Source organism: Schistocerca serialis, chromosome 1 (assembly GCF_023864345.2).
Source record: "Schistocerca serialis cubense isolate TAMUIC-IGC-003099 chromosome 1, iqSchSeri2.2, whole genome shotgun sequence".
Classification (NCBI taxonomy): Eukaryota; Metazoa; Arthropoda; class Insecta; order Orthoptera; family Acrididae; genus Schistocerca; species Schistocerca serialis.
In genome coordinates, this window is record NC_064638.1 from 948,271,892 (window position 1) to 948,295,043 (window position 23,152).

The following is a 23,152-nucleotide window of genomic DNA, read 5'->3' on the forward strand; positions in this document are numbered from 1 at the left end:
TGAACCATTTTTGAACAAAACAAATACTGCGTGAAAACATGTGCAAACATGATCTATCTGTTCTGCGCTTAACCGTTGTTTCGGCATTATTAGTCTTGTAGTTGGTAGCGATTCAAATCTGACGGTATTTTGTCACAGACGGGAGAATAGACATTTTCATCCCAAAAGTGCAAATATTTAACGTCTGAGCTTTGTGAATGAGTGTGACCAGCTCTTTGCCATTGACCACTGAATAAGACAGACGTTTGTCGTCTGCGTCTCGTATTTCCCTCTCATAAAAATGTTAATTATATTGATGTGCATTGTAGCGCTTTAATAATAGATGTGGCTCTGATACCGAAAATGAACACTGAACTTCAATTGATGAATAGCAACTCCAGTTCCTAAAAAGTTCTTTATTTCACTCCAGACCGGTTCCACCTTTTATATTCAAGCCATTTACTAATGGAATCTAAAATGAACGTTGTAAATCTAACCTAACGTAGTACGTAATGAAAGTAAAAGTCGAGCAGACTTAAAAGTGATGTGCCTTATAATATCGCAGGAAAAAGGAGCGTGTCATGAGTACAAATGCTGTGCATTTTGATAAATTAAAAATATTGGGATGATTTAATATTTACCTATGAAGAGGTGAAGATAGTTATTAAGATTTAATGAATTTCGAAAAAAAAGTTGCAGTGGACGGCAAGCGTAAAGATATGTCCTCTACTGTGAGCGGATGAACGAGCAAAACTTCAAATGCATGTAACTGTTGATGTCAATCCTGTGTCATGGAAGCATCATGGACTCTTTACATGTTAAGGACATATTTACTAATATCTGAACGCAGCTACGGAATTACGGAGTGTCTTTTAAGGAAGCTATTAACAACGGTGCGGAATACATACAAGAAAAATGTGTATCATAGTGTGATCTGCTTGTTGAATGTAACTTTTTCTGGGGTTTTGCAGATGAACAGACCAATTCTTCTAATTAAGAAAAGGTCCTCAAATTTCAAAAAAATGGTTCAAATGGCACTGAGCACTATGGGACTTAACATCTGAAGTCATCAGTCCCCTAGAACTTAGAACTCCTTAAACCTAACTAACCTTAGGACATCACACACTGCCATGCCCGAGGCAGGATTCGGACCTGTTCTTCTGGATTGTTTTGCTTGTCTAATATTATTTATGAACGTTCAGGTAGACGAAGATTATTAATTGTAGCGGTCGTGCGGTTCGAGACTAAAGCGCCTAGAACCGCTCGGCCACACAGGCCGGCCCTCAAATTTCCGGCAAGGAAATATTGAAAAGCATATGAAATTCAAATTTAATGGATACATTTATATTTTTTCGGAATATAGTCACGAAAAAATACACATCGAGGACACTACACATGATTCAAACTACTTTTTTTATTTGAGCGAAAAGTCGTGTTTTTCGAATGTGTTTCGAAGTATTTGAAAAATTTCTGGAATGGGTAAGGTATTAACCTTTACATTATTCATTCACTGATTTTATCTGATAAAACAAACACGCGTCCATACTCCAGAATGAGATTTTGACTCTACAGCGGAGTGTGCGCTGATATGAAACGTCTTGGCAGATTAAAACAGTGTGCCGGACCGAGATTCGAACTCTGGACCTTTGCCTTTAACGGGCAAGTGCTCTATCATCTGAGCTACCCAAGCACGACTCACCATTTCTGTCGTCACAGCTTCAATTCTGCCCGTACCTCGTCTGCTACCTTCCACACTTCACAGAAGCTCTTCTGCGAACCTTGCAGAACTAGCACCCCTGGACGAAAGGATATTGCGGAGACATGGCTTAGCCATAGCCTGGGGGATGTTTCCAGAATGAGATTCTCACTCTGCAGAGGAGTGGGCGCTGATATGAAACTTACTCGGAGATTAAAACTATGTGCCGGACCGAGACTCGAACTCAGGACCTTTGCCTTTCGCGGGCAAGTGCTCTACCGACTGATTTACCCAAGCACGACTCACGACCCATCCTCACAGCTTCAATTCTTCCAGTACCTCGCCTCCTACCTCGTCCTGAATTCGAGTCTCGGTCCGGCACACAGTTTTAATCTGCCAGGAAGTTTCATATCAGCGCACACTCCGCTACAGAGCGAGAATCTCATTCTGGAAACATCCCCTAGGCTGTGGCTTAGCCATGTCTCCGCAATATCCTTTCTTTCAGGAGTGCTACTTCTGCAAGGTTCGCAGAAGAGCTTCTGTGAAGTTTGGAAGGTAGCAGGCGAGGTACGGGCAGAATTGAAGCTGTGACGACAGAAATCGTGAGTCGCACTTGGGTAGCTCAGATGATAGAGCACTTGGCCGCTAAAGGCAAAGGTCCAGAGTTCGAGTCTCGTTCCGTCACGCAGTTTTAATCTACCAGGAAGTTTCAAACATCCATATTCATTGAAATTTACTTTCATCGTTTTTCAAGCTCGTGGAACACGTAATTTTTTTTTTTTTTCCACGTGTACTGTTTGCAACAGAGAATTTCGTAGAATGGGAAATAGTTGTGATTAATATCAACTTCAAGTTTCGTAAATTTGAAAATAATTCAGTTATAATTCAGCATAGGATTTTTTGTTAACATAACCTATAAGTTTCTTACTGCTATATGTAAACTGGATGTGTCAATGGACGCAAAGTGTGATCTTTGTGAAATATTTACTTTCTTTGTTTACTCCGCTAAGGTGACGTTTTAATTGGAACATAGTTTTTTAAATATTTACTTTGGCTTTTTGGATAGTGTAGCCATTAATAGTTCTGTAGGAACATTACATTCTGCCGTCTTGTTTCAAAGCAACCATCATGAAGCTACCTTTTGGTGTGGATGTTCTATCTCACTCCAGAAAAGAAATTATTTTTTTTTTTTTTTTTTTTGCAAATAACAGTATGGTTTGCTGGAAACACAAATTTGTTCCTTTGACACACGAATACTTTTATTTACAGCAAATCTATCATTTCATTCTTCAGCTATCTCTGTTCTTCATGCTGAACAATTTAGTTCTGTGTACAGGTGTGCGTGTGTGTGTGTGCGTGTGTATCCTTTTTGTGTGTGTGTGTGTTTGAGTTTGTTGTCAAGAAGACTGTTTTCTTATTATCATCGATGCAAAATGTTCCACTGCTCTGTCCTGCGGTACGTAGAATGCTATTCATTACTTACAGCGTTAGTTTGTGACGCACTGAAGTAGTCGTGCGTGTGTAAAAACAAAAAAATACAGGTAGAGTACACGGTAATACTTTTTTTTAAAATTTTATACTTCACTGCGCTTACAGTGGTCATTCCACGGTTGATTAAGATGTTTTCATGTCGTAGAATTCACTTGTGATTTGCAGATATGTCGGCTTACACTCTAACGTGGGACTCGAAAAGTATTGGATTATAGTGAAAAACACGTGCAGCGCGCTATGGCGTCACAGAGAAAATGTGCAAACAGGCTAAACTACTAGTAACCTTCTTGGATGGCACATCGTTGTATATACTAAATAAACGACACATGCGCAAGGTACAAGTAAATTAAGCGGTATCAAAACATTTTGATCAACTTGAACAATTAGTTATTGTTTCTTTTTAGAACATCGTCAAATCTTAATAAGGTAGATACATAATAAAAGTTAGAAGTCACTGATGATGGCATAGGAGAGCAATATCATGTTTCGGTAGAGAATTCGACAACACTGTGTGCTTCGTAAAAACAGATGTACTCCATTGTTGTCACTATAGTGTGTCATTTAAATACCTATATGTTTATTAATGAACTGTTCTGGGAAGTGAAACAGACACATTACACGATACTACTGGTATTACCACATGTCTCAGGATTGTCCGGAGATCGTGAGCAGCTTTGTTACTGTCGTATAGCTTTGTTACTGTCATATAGACAGACACAGTTATATAGAAGGAATAAGTAGAGCAAACTAAGGCTAGGAAATATCTCGATAACAAGTAATTCTTAACAGTTGTACGTTAGGGTAGATATTTCTGTCAGTTCGCAGTGAATGACTGAAGAAAGGAAAGGAAGGAAGGAAATTAGAGCTTAACGTCCCGCCGACGAAGGAATTTTCTGAGAGAGAGAGAGAGAGAGAGAGAGAGAGAGAGAGAGAGGGAGAGAGAGAGAGAAAGAACACAGAATTGGACAGGACAAAATGGGGAATGAAACCGACATTCATCTAAATCAGTTTAAGAAAAACACGGAAAACTTTGATCTGAAAACCCAATTGTCGTCGCAGTGCTATGTCTTCCTTTCTCACGAACTGCCATCCTCGTCAGAATCGTACACAGTGGTTACAAAAGTGACTGGAATCTTACTTCATTTAAACTCGCAAACATCACTCACATATTAAATCACTTCAATGCTATGTTTAGCACCACACATACACACAGCTACGTCTCGTGAGTAAGTATTGCCGCAATCTGAACGTCTGGTGTGTATAATGCAGCAGACGAATTGCTCGATATCTCTAACAAAAGGTGAACACCTAGTGTGTATAGTGTGCACAACAGAGCAATGTCTAAGACATGCTCGAAGTGTGTAAGACTAAACCTGTCGGAGACCCAGTTCATCACAGGCAAGGCAGATTGTAAGGTCGTACGTAGGTGTCTTCATCGTCATTGTGCTGTTTCGGGAAGTATTTCCACAGGGTGTGAAATTTATACTTGTTCAATCGCTTGTTCTACTGAACCTGCACTACTGCGATGTAATCCAGACGGCACGTATACTGCAAACCCTATGTGGGTAAAGTTAGCAGTGAGTACAGTTAAGATCGTTCAGCCAAACAAGTTTAGCAACTGCCATACGCTGTATTCAATCGGCTCCTCAGTGCGCATGTACCCCAGTAGCTCGCATTAGAGATTAAGTACCTGACACCTCGTAACAATCTCAGCACAAGGTCTCACTTATCTAGCGTCTTTACTGTGCATTATCGCAAAACAAAAACTTTCGCATAGCCCTCTGCTCCTGCTGCCCACATCTGGAATAAGCTACGCTGCACTCAGCGCACATGCCAATGCCCCTTTGCCGTAAAGAAATATCTGAAGCACTTCTTTTTGTCAACCTCATAGCCTTTTACTAAAAAATAAACATGTGTGGCCATTTTCATCTGTCACGCAGTTAAACGAGCGCTCCTATCACCACCCGTTTACGCTTCTTTCTCCTGTCCCCTCTCAGTCAGTAAGTCCTCTTTCTTTCCCCCTCTCTTATTGTGTCGTATCACGTTCGTCTTTGTTTCACCTCCTCCCGAATGCGAGTGCTCTGTCTCAGTAACTGCGCCACACCATGACAAAAGCTAACAAACGGAAGTACCCACAAAATTTCGCTCTTGGACGGCTGAAAACTGTTTATAATGACTACCAGTAATTGGTAAAGTCACCCATAATGTCAGGATCACATACAGTACAATTGTGTGTTGAGGTCTCTTTTGTTCTCTTTTTGTTCAATTTAGCTGCAGCGCTGAAGAGGTAAATGAGAGGAAAACACAGTGCACTCTGTGAAAGGCACAGCATTTAGCTCAGAGCATGTAGTTACTGTCCTGCTGTTTTACTCAAATGGTTAATTGTAGAGTTAACTGGTATAATCTTCACGTGCTTGGAGGACAGGTTAATTTCCTTGTTTCGCTATGCTGAAAATTCATTAGTGGGTTCAAATATGACGTTTTCCTGTAGAGCAGCCTTTACCAAACTAATGTGAGTGGTCGTCTGAAGTACAGTACATACCGTAGCCTGTGTTATTTGGAAACAAGACTTGTAGGAGTGAGATGGCTGAGCTTCTCCAAATTATTGACTTTTCTACAGTTTTAGAAATCGGAGTCTCTCCTACAAGTTTCACAAACTTTTGAAAATGACAAGCTCTGTAGCGCAAGACCTTGTTACAGCTTGTCGACAAAAATGAGTCATTTGAAATATTTATGTATTATCGCTATCCAGAATAATTAATTCAGTTTTCATTCTTACTTACTTTTAAAAATTGTGTATAATTAAATCTCAATAAATATGCTTTGAAGAATTAACATACATAATTAACAATACGATAAGTACACAAAGAATTCTTGCTATTAAACTGCTGTTAACTGTAACTGACTTCAGCTGATTACGCATTTGTTGTTTGTTATCTCTATAAATAAGGAACATCAAATGACCTAGAAAACAACTTTGTGGCTTGCAGCACTATTATTTCAGCTTGGATGGCATTTGATACCATTAGCTGATGTAAGCTCCACAGCACTCTTTTGTCATTAGTCTTCTGACTACTTTGATGCAGTACGCCAAGAATTTCTCTCCTGTGCCAGCATCTCAACGTAGCAATTACAAGCTATGTCCTCATTTATTTGCTGGAGGTATTCCTTTCTCCTCGCCTCAGTTTTTACTCTTCCTCTACTGTTTTTACGCTCTACAGTTCCCTCTACTACCATGTAAGCTGTTCCCTGATATCTTAACACATGACATATCAAATTGTCCCTTCTTGTCAGTATTTTCTATACTTTCCTTTTCTCACCGATCCCGCGGAAATCGTCCTCATTCCTTATCTTATCAGTCACTAATTTTCAGCATTCGCCTGTAACACAACATCTCAAATGCTTTGATTCTCTTCTGTTCCGATTTTCCCACAGCTCGTCTCTCGCTACCATACAATGCTGTGTTCCAAACTTTCATTCATAGGAATTTCTTCTTCAGATGAAGGCCTGTGTTTGATACTAGCAGACTTCTCTTTGTCAGGAATCCCTTTTTTCCAGTGCTAGACTGTTTTCATGTCCTGCTTGCTCCGCCCATCACGGGATATTTTGCTGCACGGGGAGCAGAATTCCTTAACTTCGTCTACTTTGTGGCCCCCAAATCTGATGTTAAGTCTCCCACTTTCCTCGTCTCTGCTACTTCTCATTACTTTCGTCCTTCTTCGATTTACTCTTAGTCCATATTGTATTAACATCACCATTTAGGACAGAGAAAGTTAGTTTTGTGCAATATTCTGAGCACAAGTTACAGCCAGGTGCGGGCCAGATTGCAGTGAGTTATGGAGTTATGCATGTTATGCATACCAACAGCTGCGAAGTAGAATAGAGGCCACAGGGCCGTCAAATTGTTGAAAGAGTATACGTAGCGGTTTTGCATGTCGCAAATCACAGGCAGAAGGGGCCCACTGGCCAACCTACCGGGCTGGCCGGTGTGGCCGTGCGGTTCTAGGCGCTTCAGTCTGGAGCCGCGTGACCGCTACGGTCGCAGGTTCGAATCCTGCCTCGGGCATGGATGTGTGTGATGTCCTTAGATTAGTTAGGTTTAAGTAGTTCTAAGTTCTAGGGGACTGATGACCTCAGATTTTAAGTCCCATAGTGCTCAGAGCCATTTGAATCAACCAACCTAGCGTGTTATGAGTATGTGACGCGAAGCGGCGCATAGGGCTAAACAGAGGCGCACAGCCGCTTATAAATAGATGCTGGTATCTAACGAGATTCATTCAAGTGTGGCAGCTCTCCTGGATGGGTGGGCGTGTCACACCACCAGCTACATGCAGCAGCAGATGGGGCGCCAGCATTCCTGTCCTTGAGGGGTCGCTGGTTCGACCCTCTGAGGCTGATCCGGGGTCTGGAGCCAGCCAGTGGTGCGCCACTCCACGGCTTGCTGCCGTGGGCAGTTGTCCTGGCTTCCAACACACGCCGGAGGCATCCCAAGGCTAGGGCCATAGATTCGGAATCCAGATCGGAGATGCTTGTTGTCGCCGTGACCTTAGCCACGCTGGCGAGAAGCGCGCTGCTGGCCACCTGACGAGCCTTCTACCTCTTCCCGCTATCTTTGGTGTTGCTGTTACATTCGGTGGCAGAAGTAGCCACTACAACAGGAACAAAAAGTTTAAGATTTTGTTCGACACAGGGGCACAAGTGACACTGGCTACTAGGAATATAATGGGACAAAGGAAGCTAGACCCTCCACGTTATAGATTACGGGGAATGTGGGATAAGGAGATCACACTTTTGGGGTCGGTGACAGTTGACTTCCGAATAGAGAAAGTCCGATTTAATGCATGCATGGGGGTAGTACCATGGGTAGGCGGAGGCTACGACATGATCCTAGGACTAGGTTTCTTGCATCAATATCATACCAAAATTGACCTTTGACAACGAACTGTGGAACTTGGTGGAATGTTATTCGAGCTAGGGGAGATTGTTGTCAGTGTAGAACTGCCACGAGGGGCATTCAACATAATGAACAAACCAACTGAGCTTCGTACATTAGCATTAAGGCTTAATTCGATTGAGTTTGTGTCTAGTGGCACCGGGAAGTCGCTTTGGGTAACTGTGGAGTCAAATCTGTCTTTGGTTACAGTAAGTGTTATTGGACATTTGGAGGATAATAAAGTTTTGGGTCCATTGGGTTGTTTTGCGAAACATAGTGTTGTACGCGTAAAGGAGGGGAATGATGGGCGAGTAGTCCCCGTGAACGTGGATAATTTTAGTGCTGTAGACGCGAATTTGAGGAAAGGGGTTTTAGTAGCAAACCGGGATTTTCCAGATGACAAAGACTGGTATTTGAGAGGTAGGTGAAGCGATCAACCACTAACTGCCGTTAGAACTGCATTGCATGACAAAACTAAGCATTTGAAATAAGGAGAAAGACAGCATATGGAAGAATCATTGTGGGGATTTAAGGATTCGTTTTTTCCACAAGAGCTGTTAACAGCAATGCCATTAGTTCAACACAGGATACCAACAGGGAATGAAGCTCCTGTTTACCATAAACCATACAGAATACCGAGGTATTTGAAGCTGATTGTGGAGGATTTCATTGATCAGCAGCTTGCGGACACTATTACAGAGCATAGTAATAGTTGCTGGGAAGCGGGCATTGTCGTTGTGCCTAAAAGATCTATTGGTGTAACTAAGAAACACAGGTTCTGTTGTGACTACCGAGACCTCAATAATAAGACAGTAATGGACGCAAACCTCATTCCAAACATATCAGGGTCTTTGTATCACTTAGGACAGTACTTTTCTACGATAGATTTGACAAGTGGTTATCATCAGTTAGAGGTGGCTCCAGACGATCGTCCAAAAACTCCTTTCTCTACTCCTAGAGGCCATTTCCAGTACATTAGAATGCCATTCGGTTTTAAAAACGCTCTGGCACCGTTTCAGAAGGTGCTAGACAGTGTCTTGATGGATTTGAAATCACAGCAGTGTCTGGTCTATTTGGATGACATTATAGTGTTTTCAGGTTGTATGGAGCAACATAGTCAGCCGTTAAGGGAAGTCCTTATGAGGTTAAGAGCAACTCGTTTGACGTTGAGCCTGGAGAAGCGTCATTTTGCATAGGAAGAAGTAAAATATTTGGGTCATATTATCAGTAAGGATGGAGTGCGAACAGATCCAAGGTTGGTACAGGCTGTAAGGGACTTTTGGGAACCGAAAACAGTTAAGGATGTGCAGTCATTCATCGGAATTTGCAATTTATACCGAAATTTCGTGAAGGGTTTTGCAGATTTGGCACAGCCGTTGACGCGATTGTTACAGAAGGGTGTGAAATTTGAGTGGACAGAAGAGTGTCAGAAAGTGTTTGACAAACTGAAAGAAGTGTTAACATCAAGTCCGGATCTTGTGTTCCCATATTTTGAAAAGGAGTTCATACTAGCAAATGATGCATCGAATCAAGCATTAGGCTGTGTTCTTAGTCAGGAATCTGATGGGAAAGAACATCCTGTAGCCTATGCGTCTAGGCAGTAGAATGCAGCAGAGAGGAATTACTCAACAACTGAGAGGGAGATGCTTAGAATAATCTGTGGAATCACATATTTTAAATGGTATTTATATGGGAGAAGCCGGCCGCGGTGGCCGTGCTGTTCTAGGCAATACAGTCCGGAACCGCGAGACTGCTACGATCGCAGGTTCGAATCCTGCCTCGGGCATGGATGTGTGTGATGTCCTTAGGTTAGTTAGGTTTAAGTAGTTCTAAGTTCTAGGGGACTGATGACCTCAGATGTTAAGTCCCATAGTGCTCAGAGCCATTTGAACCAATTATGGGAGAAGATTTCGTGTAGTGACAGATCATGTTGCATTGAAGTGGTTGTTGGCGTTGAATGATCAGTCCACTAGACTCGCTAGATTGGCTATGAGGCTCAGTGAATTCGACTATGAGGTGGTGCACAAGCCTGGGAAGAAGCACGGTAATACGGATGCACTAAGCAGGAAGGTGGCAAAAGTGGAAGTCATAGGTTATGACCCAGCAGTACAGCAAGAATTACAGAAAGCAAAGCGGACAACGATTGTAAGTTGTATTGGACACAGCCACAGTTTAATATGTACGGCAGTCTTCTGTGCAGGGAAACGAAGTTAGAGCCAAGGGTAGTAGTGGCAGTGCAGCTGAGGGATGAGATTTCAAAGGAAGCGCATGATCACATGTTATCTGGTGATGGAGGGTGTAGAGTGCCGAATAGGAGAGTGGCGGAGAGGTGTTGGTCGATAGGTGGGAAAGTAGACGTGGATCAGTTTGTCAAGAATTGTATACCACGTGCGCAGAGAGCAGATCTGAGCCGGAAACAGATACATCTACAACAACTGTTGGAAGTGACATGTCCATTTTCTATGTTGGGGATTGATATTTTAGGACATTTCTGGAGAACACCATCGGGGAACAGATTCGTCCCGACAATAATAGACTATTTTTCGAGGTATGTGGGGATGATGGGTATGCCAAATCAACAGGCAGCAATGGTCACACAAGTGTTAGTAAACAACTGGATTTTGAAGTTTGGTGTACCGGTGACAATAATTACTGACCAAGGGACCAACTTAATATCAGATTTAATGAAGGAACTATGTAAACTGTTGAACATAAAGAAGTTGAGGACGAGCACGTTGCATCCACAGGCCAACAGAAGGACAGAACGGGTACACAGATGCTGAGTTTTTATGTGGATTCTCATCACCATCAATGAGGTGGGTATTTGAAGCATATTGTATGCATATAAAATGCAAAAGTCCATACAAATACCGGTTTGTCTCCATATAGGTTAGTGTATGGGCGAAGATGCCATCACCGTTTGATTTGATGAGGCTACAGAAAAGAAGGACCAGTGAATTTGTATGTCAATTCGCAAGGACAATTCGGAATGTTTGGAAACGGGTACAAAAGGCGAATACAAAGGCTTTGGAAAGGCAGGAAGACCCAGTAAAGTGGAAAGGAAGTTTACCGCAGTATAGAGTGGGGCTATGGGTAATGCTGTCCAGCCCCTATACGCATAAAAGGAAAACGAAGAAGTTCCTCACGAGGTATCAAGGACCATACCAAGTTGTTGAAACCACATCCCCCGTTAATGTTAAGCTTCTGCTGCCAACTAGAACAACGATAGTACACGTTGGGCGGTAACGACCATTTAAGGGTTGCCTGGATGTGATTCCAGGTGTATCACACGAAGGAAAGAGGAAGAAAGAGAGAGTGAAGAGAGGTGCTAAGCACAGAGAAAACCAGGAAAATAGAGTACATCATGAAGTACCATATGATTTGTGATCCAGAAAGTAGTAGAGTATTTGCAGAAGCGAAACGTATAGAGCTCTAGGGGTGCGGAATTGTAATCAATGGAACTAAGTGTAACATAATAGGACCAACCTTCCACCTGCCAGCATCAATTTCAGGAGTCACGCAATTGTATGTTACACAGCCACAGCTGTACTGGCCAGAAACCACTTTAGAGTTTTGGCCAAGGCAGAACCTGACCCTGTTAAATCAAACTCTCGAGCCAGGTCTGTTGAAATCCATAAACCAGTTCACTTTAGAGCAAGAGGGGAGCATATCAGCTGAAGAACTTGTGCAACATGTCACTCAGTATAGGGGAAGGCAACGGCAAATAACGATCATTTTGTGCACCTCTGTGCCATGTGTCATCGCAGCTTTAACTTTGTTATGTGTTACTTTCTTTCTAATCAGGCGCAGAGCTAATTCCAAGAGGGAATCAAGGGTAGTCCAAGTCCCAGTGGATTGGTTACCGAGGGCATGAGACGCGTAGGTAAGGGGTTGAATGAGCAGTGGTCGTCCAGTAAGGAATTTTTACGTTTTGTTTCATGTCATGGTTTTAAGGGGCACTAGACCACATTTAAGTTGTCTAATAGTAAGGAAATATGCCATAGGTGCCGACCAAAACAAGTTAAGAGCTAGTTAGGGGTCGACCCGGTGACCAGGTCTTTCCAAAGAAGGGAGTAATCCAGCGGCACCACCGTTTAGGATAGGGAAAGTTAGTTTTGTGCAATATTCTGAGCGCAAGGTTACAACCAGGTACGGGCCAGATTGCAGTAAGTTACGCATACCAACAGTTGCGAAGGAAAATACAGACCATAGGGCCGTCAAATTGCTGAAAGAGTATATGTAGCAGTTTTGCATGTCGCAAATCACAGGCAGAATGGGCCTACTGGCCAACCTCGCGTGTTATGAGTACGTTACACGAAGCAGTGTGTAGGGCAAAATAGGGGCACACAGCTGCGTATAAGTAGGTGTGGGTTTCTAACGAGATTCATTCAAGTGTGGCAGCTCTCTTGGATGATGGGGCATGTCACACCATCTGCTACATGCAGCAGCACATGGGCCGCCATCATTCCAGTCCACGGTGGGTAGCTGGTTCGACCCTCTGAGGCCAACATGAGGTCCAGAGCAAGCGATCGGCAGGCCACACCACAGCTTGCTACTGCTAGCAGTCGTGCTGGCTTCCAACACATACCGGCGGCATCCCGAGGTGAGGGCCACAGATTCAGACTCTGGATTTCGGTCGCTTGTTGTCGCTGCAACCTTAGCCACACTGGTGAGAAGCGCGCAGCTGACTGCCTGCGACTCACACTGAGTGGCCCTGAGTCAGCAGGGACGCTGACTTCTGAGTCAACTGCCGGCATCCTGACGATGCCACAACTCGCTGTCGTACAAGGCCGACACACAGCAGTGCGTGTACAGGCTGCTGAGGCAATTATGCCACGCCAAGCCATTTCACAGACAATGAAGTGGTGTCCTCAGCATTGCAGGACCCAGTGACGCAGATCGAGAGCAATGGAGGCACTGTAGTTGGAAACAATAAATCTCTTGGAAAGCTCAGACGAGTCTTAATGCAGTGCCTTCTACCTCTTCCCACTACATTTGATGCTGCTGTTACATTCGGTGGTTTGTTGTTGTTGTTGTTGTGGTCTTCAGTCCTGAGACTGGTTTGATGCAGCTCTCCATGCTACTCTATCCTGTGCAAGCTTTTTCATCTCCCAGTACCTACTGCAACCTACATCCTTCTTTCCCTAATGATTTTAGAAATTCCGAGGGAATGTTACATATCTCCTTTTCCTTATTTGGTCGTAAGTCGTCCAAAGATATTTTGAACTATGGTTCTAACACTCGATCCCCTACCTATTTCCTGTCGACTCCTGTTTCTTCTTCTATCACATCATCAGGTACGTCTTCCCCCTCATAGAGGCCTACAATGTACTCTTTCCACCTATCCGCTCGCTCTATTGAATTTAACAGTGGAATTCCCATTGAACTCTTAATGCTACAGCCCTTCCTTTTTATTTCACAGAGGCTGATTTACTTTTCTGCATTTTGAGTCAGTCAATAATAATTTCTTTTCGATTTCTTCACATCTTTCATGCAGTCACTCCACCTTGCCTCCCTGCACTGCCAATTTATCTCATTCCTAAGTGATTTGTATTTCTGTATTCCTTAATTTCCTTGCACAGTTTTGTATTTCCTTATTTCGTCGATGAATTGAAGAATTTCTTCTGTTATCCATGATTTCTTCCATATTTCCTCCCTAATATGCATGTTCTTCGTTCCAATTTCTGTGATTGTCCTTTTTAGAGCTGTCCATTCATCTTCAACTGAACTACCTGGTGAGCTATACGTTATCGCAGTATCTATAGCCTCAGAGGACTTCAAGAGTAACTGAATTATTCTCTATTACTGTATCTACAGCGTTAGAGTACCTCAAATGTATCTCATCATTCCTTACTATTTTTGTATCTCACTTCTTCGCACATTGATGCTTCTTGATTAGTCTCTTAACCTTCAGCCCTCTTTTCTCGATGACTAAATTATGATCTGAATCTACATTTACTCCTGGGTGTGTCTTACAATCCATTATCTGATTTAGGAACCAGATGCCCGAAGCAGGATTCGAACCTGCGATGGTAGCAGTCGCGCGGTTCTGGACTGAAGCGCCTAGAACCACTCGGCCACCGCGGCCGGCCTATTCACAACACAGCCAAAGGCAACACAATAGTTACTAACAATCATAAAACAAACAAAGCACCGACACAAGCCATGACATCATATACCAAGACTCTAGTAACAAAGAAACATCGCTTCAGAGGAGAAGACCCAAAGAACTTTTATTCTGAGACTCCTCCTCCCCAATGACACAGTGTATATTCTATACAGCATACTGTTCACAAGCAGTAACATATTATTCGTCCTTTTATGTGTAAAAAGAAATATGTTATCTTCTTTATGTAAAGCTACAATCAATGTATTTGATATATCAAATGTTTAACCACATATAAACTACGTCTAAAACTAAAAAGTAATGTGTTAAGTTATATAAGGAATAATTCACTCAAGTAGCAATGAACTACGAGTACATTCCATTTCTACTAATGCATGTACAGTTATAAGATTAGTCTTCATGTGAAGCTAAAATCCATGTATCCAGTTCTCAGTCAATATATAATCTGTACAACACTAGGTGTGAAGATATCGCATAGACTATACCACAACTACCAATAATTAGACAAAAAACAACTACTGAATATCATGTAGTGATTTGACACATAATGCTCTAAGTAAAATATCAATAAATGCTAACACAATAGACATACATAAACACATATTATTTCAGGTGAAAATAGGTCGAGATACTGCCAAGACTTTTTCATCTGAAGTAGGTAGAAATAGGTTATTCTCAACCAAAAAGCTAGTTAGACTACACTACACATTTAAATGTAGCATATCACTTTCCTCTATGTATCGCAAATTATTTTTACTACAGTTATTATACAGCATTTTTTTGACATTTGCATGATATAAATTGTACTCTCCTCAACCAGGCAGAAATAAACAATATAGAACCACTTTAACAGTTGTAAGGTGTTAAATTCTCTGTAAACTTATAGAAATTTTTATGTATTATGTTCTTTATATTATTTGAAATAGCATTAATAACTGCATACCTTGAAATAGATACACATAATGAAAATTTTAAATTTTGACATATTATCCAAGACCATGAGCAATGTATCAATTATAAAGATGTACATATGAAAGAAAGCTGTGAGGCAGCTATCTTGGAGGAAGAGTATGTGTAACAAACAGCTTATGTTAGGTCGCACAGTAGTAGACAGTTGTTGCTCAGCAGTAGCATGGGTTGTGCACCAAGGGCTGACAGTGTCTGTTGCAATGCTCCTGAATGGGCAGTCGCTTAGTATCAAACAGTGTAATAGTATCAAACATTGCAATAGTGTTGGTGTTGTCTGTTAATGATTTATGGAAGAAATAAGATTTGAAGTAAGATTGATTAAAAATGCTACAAATATTATTAAGGAATTTCGATGAAGAATCTTTCTACATATTTTTACATTGATCTACAATAAGGTAATCAATATTCATGTATTTATGCACTTTTGCTGCAGAATAAATGTGAATGAGACCAGCTTTGTATGCAATCCCAAGTTTTTATTGTAATTTTTTGTAAACATCATTTTTGCATAAATGTAATTTTTATATGGCTTAACAATTGCAACTTCCCCCATGAACCATGGACCTTGCCGTTGGTGGGGAGGCTTGCGTGCCTCAGCGATACAGATGGCCGTACTGTAGGTGCAACCACAACGGAGGGGTATCTGTTGAGAGGCCAGACAAACATGTGGTTCCTGAAGAGGGGAAGCAGCCTTTTAAGTAATTGCAGGGGCAACAGTCTGGATGATTGACTGATCTGGCCTTGTAACATTAACCAAAACGGCCTTGCTGTGCTGGTACTGCGAACGGCTGAAAGCAAGGGGAAACTACAGCCGTAATTTTTCCCGAGGACATGCAGCTTTACTGTATGATTAAATGATGATGGCGTCCTCTTGTGTAAAATATTCCGGAGGTAAAATAGTCCCCCATTCGGATCTCCGGGCGGGGACTACTCAAGAGGACGTCGTTATCAGGAGAAAGAAAACTGGCATTCTACGGATCGGAGAGTGGAATGTCAGATCCCTTAATCGGGCAGGTAGGTTAGAAAATTTAAAAAGGGAAATGGATAGGTTAAAGTTAGATATAGTGGGAATTAGTGAAGTTCGCTGGCAGGAGGAGCAAGACTTTTGGTCAGGTGATTACAGGGTTATAAATACAAAATCAAATAGGGGTAATGCAGGAGTAGGTTTAATAATGAATAAAAAAATAGGAGTGCGGGTTAGCTACTACAAACAGCATAGTGAACGCATTATTGTGGCCAAGATAGACACAAAGCCCATGCCTACTACAGTAGTACAAGTTTATATGCCAACTAGCTCTGCAGATGATGAAGAAATTGATGAAATGTATGACGAGATAAAAGAAATTATTCAGGTAGTGAAGGGAGACGAAAATTTAATAGTCATGGGTGACTGGAATTCGTCAGTAGGAAAAGGGAGAGAAGGAAACATAGTAGGTGAATATGGATTGGGGGGAAGAAATGAAAGAGGAAGCCGCCTTGTAGAATTTTGCACAGAGCATAACTTAATCATAGCTAACACTTGGTTCAAGAATCATAAAAGAAGGTTGTATACCTGGAAGAATCCTGAAGATACTAATAGGTATCAGATAGATTATATAATGGTAAGACAGAGATTTAGGAACCAGGTTTTAAATTGTAAGACATTTCCAGGGGCAGATGTGGATTCTGACCACAATCTATTGGTTATGAACTGCAGATTGAAACTGAAGAAACTGCAAAAAGGTGGGAATTTAAGGAGAAGGGACCTGGATAAACTGAAAGAACCAGAGGTTGTAGAAAGTTTCAGGGAGAGCATAAGGGAACAATTGACAGGAATGGGGGAAAGAAATACAGTAGAAGAAGAATGGGTAGCTCTGAGGGATGAAGTAGTGAAGGCAGCAGAGGATCAAGTAGGTAAAAAGACGAGGGCTAATAGAAATCCTTGGGTAACAGAAGAAATATTGAATTTAATTGATGAAAGGAGAAAATATAAAAATGCAGTAAAAGAAGCAGGCAAAAGGGAATACAAACGTCTCAAAAATGAGATCGACAGAAAGTGCAAAATGGCTAAGCAGGGATGGCTAGAGGACAAATGTAAGGATGTAGAGGCTTGTCTCACTAGGGGTAAGATAGATACTGCCTACAGGAAAATTAAAGAGACCTTTCGAGAGAAGAGAACCACTTGTATGAATATCAAGAGCTCAGATGGCAACCCAGTTCTAAGCAAAGAAGGGAAGGCAGAAAGGTGGAAGGAGTATATAGAGGGTTTATACAAGGGCGATGTACTTGAGGACAGTATTATGGAAATGGAAGAGGATGTAGATGAAGATGAAATGGGAGATAAGATACTGCGTGAAGAGTTTGACAGAGCACTGAATGACCTGAGTCGAAACAAGGCCCCGGGAGTAGACAACATTCCATTAGAACTACTGATGGCCTTGGGAGAGCCAGTCATGACAAAACTCTACCATCTGGTGAGCAAGATGTATGAGACAGGCGAAATACCCACAGACTTCAAGAAGAATATAATAATTCCAATACCAAAGAAAGCAGGTGTTGACAGATGTGAAAATTACCGAACTATCAGTTTAATAAGTCACAGCTGCAAAATACTAACGCGAATTCTTTACAGACGAATGGAAAAACTGGTAGAAGCGGACCTCGGGGAAGATCAGTTTGGATTCCGTAGAAATGTTGGAACACGTGAGGCAATACTAACCTTACGACTTATCTTAGAAGAAAGATTAAGAAAAGGCAAACCTACGTTTCTAGCATTTGTAGACTTAGAGAAAGCTTTTGACAACGTTAACTGGAATACTCTCTTTCAAATTCTGAAGGTGGCAGGGGTAAAGTACAGGGAGCGAAAGGCTATTTACAATTTGTACAGAAACCAGATGGCAGTTATAAGAGTCGAGGGGCATGAAAGGGAAGCAGTGGTTGGGAAGGGAGTGAGACAGGGTTGTAGCCTCTCCCCGATGTTATTCAATCTGTATATTGAGCAAGCAGTAAAGGAAACAAAAGAAAAATTCGGAGTAGGTATTAAAATTCATGGAGAAGAAGTAAAAACATTGAGGTTCGCCGATGACATTGTGATTCTGTCAGAGACAGCAAAGGACTTGGAAGAGCAGTTGAACGGAATGGACAGTGTCTTGAAAGGAGGATATAAGATGAACATCAACAAAAGCAAAACGAGGATAATGGAATGTAGTCAAATTAAATCGGGTGATGCTGAGGGGATTAGATTAGGAAATGAGACACTTAAAGTGGTAAAGGAGTTTTGCTATTTAGGGAGTAAAATAACTGATGATGGTCGAAGTAGAGAGGATATAAAATGTAGACTGGCAATGGCAAGGAAATCGTTTCTGAAGAAGAGAAATTTGTTAACATCGAGTATAGATTTAAGTGTCAGGAGGTCGTTTCTGAAATTATTTGTATGGAGTGTAGCCATTTATGGAAGTGAAACATGGACGATAACCAGTTTGGACAAGAAGAGAATAGAAGCTTTCGAAATGTGGTGCTACAGAAGAATGCTGAAGATAAGGTGGGTAGATCACGTAACTAATGAGGAGGTATTGAACAGGATTGGGGAGAAGAGAAGTTTGTGGCACAACTTGACTAGAAGAAGGGATCGGTTGGTAGGACATGTTTTGAGGCATCAAGGGATCACAAATTTAGCATTGGAGGGCAGTGTGGAGGGTAAAAATCGTAGAGGGAGACCAAGAGATCAGTACACTAAGCAGATTCAGAAGGATGTAGGTTGCAGTAGGTACTGGGAGATGAAGAAGCTTGCACAGGATAGAGTAGCATGGAGAGCTGCATCAAACCAGTCTCAGGACTGAAGACCACAACAACAACAACAATTGCAAGTCAGTTTCACAATACAGTAAGATTTTAAAGTAAGATATTACAGTTATTCTCCTCAGTCATGTTCCGCCTCCCAATTCCAAATCTTTTTATTTAAACAAATTTTAAATGTGTCTCTGTCAAATACCTTGCATTTTGGTTTTTGCAACTGTAGTTAGTTTATTAGTGCTGAGATGTTACCCAGGGTGATACCAATTTACGGATTGTTGCACAGGAACCACTTTTGTACTTATTCAGATAGACAGTATCGTAGTAAGATCGAGTAGATCTGAATGTACTTATCTCTAATATGTCATTATCGTGAGCACTCTGACTGCAGGCCACAAGTGGCCCATTGGGACCATCTGACTGGTGTGTAATCCTCAGCTGAGGAAGCGAATAGGAGGGCTGTGTGGTCAGCACACCACTCTCCCAGGCGTTATAATGGTTTTCTCTTACCGGAGCCACTACTGGTCAGTCAAGTAGCTCTTCAATTGGCATCACACGGCTGAGTGCACCCCGAAAAATGGCACAGTGCATGGTGGCCCAGATTGCCATCCATCCGAGTGTTGGCCACGCCAGACAGCACTTAGCTTTAAGGATCTGGCGGGAAACGGTTTATCCACTGCGGCAAGGCCGTTGCCTGTCATTATTGTGCACAGGTTTTAATTAGTTTGGGTTTGCTGGTATTGATTTCTTGCTAGTAGACAGATTTTTTTAAAACAGAGTCAGGTAAGTATACAAATAGATGTAATCAGATATGCAGTGAGCACACCACTTGATGTAATTATTCTTTGCTAGACATAGACATCACATCTTACTTTAGACAAAAAAGGAACCTTTCGGTTATAATACAATCAGTCTTAGGTTATGCTCTTCCTTGCATAGTAAAGTGTAGTTAGGAATTTTGGCACTACACATATACTGATTTTTACTAATTTCTTTTCAACAGGTCAACAGCAAATTATTGCTCTGTTGTAATGTCATTTATTGTCTTTGTCTTGGTGGCTGTTTGTCCATTGAATTTTATAACTGGGAATGCCACACAAAACAGTCAACAGTTAGTCGCATGCTAATGTAAAACTAATAATATGCTGAATGCACAGAATAACTTTACTCCATGGAAATGGATATTGATAATACTGCATTGCCGATTGTGCAGCGTACAGCAGACAAAGAATGCACATCATTAGTGCCTAATGAACAGATTTTCGCAAATGTGTCATTATCCAGCAATGCGAACGATCAGACCGCACATTCCACTAGATCAGAAGCCACTGAAACACACCATTAAGTGTGCTAAACCTATATTCTGGACAAACAATCATACAGTGTCAGTTGTAATACGAATGAAACTGCAACATAGGTGTTGTAATGGTACTTGAATTACGTAACCATTACGGCAGCTCACCTGAACCTCTCGATACCAGAAATATTCTACTGTGTTTCTGGAAAGTAGTTAACATTTTTCTGAGACAACATTCAGATTTGATTTCATTTGTGATACATCGATATGTTTTTATTGCAATGATATTATTCTTATGTGTATTCTTTCTTTTGTCACTATGATCTTTGACGTACTTGTAACTCTGATTTTTGGGCGCGTAAGCGATTATTAGTTATTTAGTTAGAGAGTCGGACCTTGAGAAAGTCAAGTCTTGGACGTCATGTTGGAAAGACGCATATTGTAGCCAGTTTATAAAATGTGAACTTTAACAGTGAGGAAGATGTTTTTACGTATGTTTTGTATTGTGAAGTGGTGTTTTGTGTGTTACGTGATATTGCAGCAAAAGTAATAAAAAAGAAGTGTAACTTAAATTCGGAGTGCTGATTACTTTGTTACATCACCATTGTCCTGCAAAAGTGTAATCTTCAAGAATGGTTTGTGAAGAGCATCTACAAAACTTTTGAATATCACAGAATAAAACCTAGGCCTCTTTGCATCCGAACTTGGAATCATCACCACCTAGATTTTCGACGATTGGGCCATGATTTTACAACGCGACCAGCGTGGGAAACACGAAAAGATGAGTGCTTAGTTTATTCATTATTACATGAAATGACTATATTAACTGTGCTTTAATGACACATGCCACATAATAACTTTGTTGTTGCCCGAAAATGCAGTATTTAGCAGCGTGAGCAACACCACAATCATTATTAAATTTTGACCTTTGTTGTGGTAGGGTTGTTAGAACGTGGGTGCTCTTGCCGGGATAGGCAGCACCAGATATTCAAAAGTTTTGTAGATGCGCTTCACAAACCATTGTTGAAGATTACACTTTTGCAGGACAATGGTGATGTAACAAAGTAATCAGCACTCCGAATTTAAGTTACACTTCTTTTTTATTACTTTTGCTGCAATATCACGTAACACACAAAACATCACTTCACAATACAAAACATACTTAAAAACATCTTCCTCACTGTTAAAGTTCACATTTTATAAACTGGCTACAATATGCGTCTTTCCAACATGACGACCAAGACTTGACTTTCTCAAGGTCCGACTCTCTAACTAACTAACTGATAATCGCATACGCGCCCAAAAATCAGAGTTACAAGTATGTCAAAGATCATAGTGACAAAAGAAAGAATACACAGAAGAATAATATCATTGCAATATAAACATATCGATGTATCACAAATGAAATCGAATCTGAATCTTGTCTCAGGAACATGTTATCTACTTTCCAGAAACACAGTAGAATATTGCTGGTATCGAGAGGTTCAGGTGAGCTGCCGTAATGGTTACGTAATTCAAGTACCGTTACAGTGTCCATAGTCTACACAGTTGTGCACACAACACAAGATACATGTTTAAACACAGTAGATTTAGGACACATTACATCCGATTCTAATTCAAAGTTAAGTAATGATGTTTCCATGACTATGAATAAATCATCTCTCTTGCAACAAAATTTTCGAAGTACATCACTCTGTGAGGTTCAGACAGGAAAAATCCCTTCTTGATGATTGTTAAACAGTTGAATAATGGTATGAATGAACGTTTGAATCAAATATCTGAGAAACAAGAAACCGCAGCAAAACAGTTAACTAACACAGCAAAACAGTTAAATGACGAGATTAATCAGTCACTCAGCAGTGCAGTGACACCACCAAATGGTTCAAATGGCTCTGAGCACTATGGGACCCAACTGCTGAGGTCATTAGTCCCCTAGAACTTAGAACTAGTTAAACCTAACTAACCTAAGGACATCACAAACATCCATGCCAGAGGCAGGATTCGAACCTGCGACCGTAGCAGTCTTGCGGTTCCAGACTGCAGCGCCTTTAACCGCACGGCCACTTCGGCCGGCGACACCACTAAACAATTACTTGACGATATTCAATCAATCTCACAACAAATGAATGCACGTTTCACAGATCAAGAAAATAAACTTAATGAGCGCTTCACGCAACACATTGAAGCATGTAACACTCGTTACCAGCAGATTACACAACAACAGGACGAAACTGTCAAACAACTTCGTCAACTATTAAATAAAGAACGACAGGAAGATTGTATGAGACTTTTTGGTCAGGTTAAAAGTTATGTAGATAACAACATAAACACAGTTTCCGGCGAACTTAAAACTGTGCAAGGTACGAATATACATATCCAAGCCAATTTAAGCGAACCCAAAACAAAAACCAATACTCGTCTTCAAAGCACGGAAGACAAACACACAAAAGATTTAGAGACCATCACAAACATAATCGAGCAGCTATAACTCGAAAATGATTCCGTCGCATTTAAATCTGACATTAAGAAACTTACAAAGAGCACACGCAAACTACAGAAATATATTGACACTATATGTGACTGTAGGCTTTCCTGGCGTAAACTATTGATGAAGGTTTCCCGGGTCACCAGCCAGGTGGTAGCTTTGATATCTCGCGACGTTTCAGGAAGTGTCATACTACCCATCTTCGTACTTTACCACATCGAAATGTTGTTAATCTTGGAACGTTCCAGAGAAGGAAGTCCAGAGGCAACCATCACGTTTTTAATGTAAAAAAATCATTGAGTAAACCTTGTCTTTTCTCCCTATTATGACGCAATAGTTAGCATATGTGTCACAAATCGAAATGACATTTATTTCATTTACATAGAATTTCTACCTTAACATTT

General features: G+C 41.2%; 1 long non-coding RNA gene across 1 annotated transcript in view; it reads left to right on the plus strand.

Annotated features, from left to right (window-relative positions):
• Window positions 1-23,152, plus strand: part of LOC126458566 (uncharacterized) — a 37,310-nt gene that overhangs the window by 13,587 nt on the left and 571 nt on the right. The gene's annotated exons all lie outside the window — the stretch shown is intronic.